The following is a 487-nucleotide window of genomic DNA, read 5'->3' as shown; positions in this document are numbered from 1 at the left end:
ATTTTGTCATTTTGCGCAACTCTCACGTGCTGTATACTTGATCTCAATAATAGTAATTAGCCTCCACCTGTGTTTCGATGTGTCAGCAGATGGCGCCATTGCTCACTGCAAAGTCATTCCTTTTTGTGCTCCTTCATCGTGTGCTTGTTAGTCAGTCAGTCAGTCATTTTCTGTAACCGCTTGTCCTCGTAAGGGTCGCGGGGGGGCTGGAGCCAATCCCAGCTGTCATCGGGCGGAAGGCGGGGTACACCCTGGACAGTTTGCCAGACTATCGCAGGGCCAACACATATAGACGAACGACCATACACACTCACAATCACACCTAAGGGCAATTTAGAGTCATCAATTAACCTGAGCTGCATGTCTTTGGACCGTGGGAGGAAGCCGGAGACCCCGGAGAGAACCCACGCGGACACGGGGAGAACATGCAAACTCCACACAGAAGGGCCCCCGGCCCGGACCGAACCCCGTTCCAACCGGGATTCGA

Source organism: Plectropomus leopardus, chromosome 7 (genome assembly GCF_026936395.1).
Source record: "Plectropomus leopardus strain MGB_pleo_1.0 chromosome 7, ASM2693639v1, whole genome shotgun sequence".
NCBI lineage: Eukaryota > Metazoa > Chordata > Actinopteri > Perciformes > Serranidae > Plectropomus > Plectropomus leopardus.
The sequence above is the reverse complement of the archived record's forward strand: the minus strand, read 5'-3'. Positions refer to the sequence as shown.